Here is a 2,404-nt window from a genome sequence, read left to right on the forward strand (position 1 = left end):
TAGATAAAGTACTGTTCATCTCTAGAATGCACCATCGATGGCTGGATTTATATTTTGTATGAAAATCAAAAATGAAACAAAAAACAAAAAGACTGTCTTCCTGTAGTGATCACCTTGTTCAATATTGCACGAAGAAGTGAATTAAAGGACAAAAACTTCTGTCAAAGGAGAAATGCAGGTCATGGGCTCTGGCTTTAGTCACTTTAAGCTCCTTTACATCTACACCTGTAAGGACATCTACATCAGTAGGTTGTCAAATTTAAGTGGACTCGTGTTTGAAATGCATATCATTTAATGAATTTAAATGTTAAAAATAGCTTGGGAATTGATATGAACGTGGGAAATATGAAACTGAACAGCTTTTTCTATTTAAAGGTTTGAAGCAATTTGAACACTGAATTTTGAACATGTTTCTAAATATTTAGTATTGATTTTAACAAAATGTAGAAACGACAAGGTGCCCCTTGCAACAGTATGAGGAATTCATGCTCGTACACCCAACAGAATAAATAGCAGCATTATTAATCATACAGTCTTATAGGCTTTGCACATTCAATTTATAGAGTTAAACTAATTGAATACAAAACATGAGCCTCAAAAAATCCTTGCAATCAAATAAATCTGAGGACAGTATTTGGATTTAATAGAGGATTAAAAGAGGAGAGGGAGATAAAACAGTAAAAAAAACTTTCCAGGTATTTAATAAGCAACCTTAGAGCAGATTAAAACTTTTTTTTTTCTTTCAAATGTTTGTTTTTAAAAATGGCTCCGGACAGAGAAGCAAAGAGCAACGCGAACAATTTCAACACAAAACAAAAAAAGAATAAAACGAATGAAGAGAAACAGGTCTGTGTTTCTACACACAAGTTTGAACATCTGAATCTAAAGAATTCATTCCTCATTCGTTTGAGGTGTGGGGTAATGACAGTTCAGGTTTGTGAAGAGCGTTTGATGTATTAAGTGGATGCGTCTCTTCGTTGGGTCACTCAATCCTTTACTGCCTGACCGTCCTTGTCTTCACACACCGGCGCTTTACCTGAAACCAGAAAAATGTATAAATCAATCAATCAACCTACTTTACAGCAGAGAATGGCATTATGGTGAAAACTACATTTTAAAATATATTAAAATGGAAGACAGTTTCAGTTGGTAACAACATGTTTTAGCTAACATACGACATAAGACTTAAAAATATATAAAAAAATTAGTGCTGTCAAAATTAGCGCGTTTAATGCAGGTTAGGGCTGCACAATTAATCGAATTTCTAATCGCAATTACAATTATAGATGCCACAATTACGTAATCGTTCAAAGCGGCAATTAATCGTTCAAAGTCCACTTATGTTATTCTGTGTGCTTAAGATGCTTTTTTTTTTGCTTTCTCCATGTTATCTTAAGGGTTTTTCCATTGTTTTAGTTTTAGTATAACACTATAATAGCATTTATATTTTTACTTTTTTTATATAATTTAAAGAAACCAATCCGATGTATAGTTGACATTTGAGGCTTAAATACTATAGAAAAGCACAACGTTTTTCAGTTAGTGTTTTCAGTTTGTTTATTTTCATATAAAAATACGGCATGCAGTTGCATCAAACAATGGTATAAACATCATTCAATATCGCAATTAGAATTTCAAGGGAATAATCGACAATTATGAATTTTGTCATAATCGTGCAGCCCTAATGCAGGTGATTAATTTTTCCAGTTTAATGGCGTTAAAATACACAATTAATGCAGGGGCAGAGCTAAGGTTGGTCACCTCACTCACAACTGCTGCTTCTGTCTCATTTCTTGACAAGATTTGCATTCATTTAGACACAATGTCTTTACGACTACATCAAATGGGAGACTTTTCAGACGCGCACTCCAACTTCGCCTCAGCGTCAGGAGCGAGTCAAATGAGTGCGGAAAAGGTACAGGTGATGAGGAGCTTCAGTAGAACATCAGTGAACTGCGGTCAAATGACATGTATGAAGGTATGTATGACGTATGAGTATGTAGGGTTGTGACGGTGAGGAAATTTTCCCACCGGTTAATCGACGTGTGACAACACCGGTAATATTGGTATCACTGTGGGGGTGTGGGGTTCCCCTCTTTTTCTCGCTTTCCTTCACTTTTAAAGCAGCACTATGTAACTTTTGGCGCTCTAGCGGTTAATAAACAGAACTGCATACATCCCGCGGAAGAACATTCCAACCGGAGCTACTTCTCTAAGTTTATGTCTATGGTGATTCACGCAGGTGTGTTATGTGTTACTCCGCAGCGGTGACGACCCGACCAGGCTACAATAGTCCAAATATAAGTACTTATAATAAGTGTACCAGGGGCGTAGCCATCATTTCAGAAGTGAGGGGGACAGAAATGTTATATATATATATATGTGTGTATATATATATATATAT

The sequence above is a fragment of the Sinocyclocheilus anshuiensis genome, unplaced genomic scaffold, assembly GCF_001515605.1.
Source record: "Sinocyclocheilus anshuiensis isolate Anshui unplaced genomic scaffold, SAMN03320099.WGS_v1.1 scaffold128, whole genome shotgun sequence".
NCBI lineage: Eukaryota > Metazoa > Chordata > Actinopteri > Cypriniformes > Cyprinidae > Sinocyclocheilus > Sinocyclocheilus anshuiensis.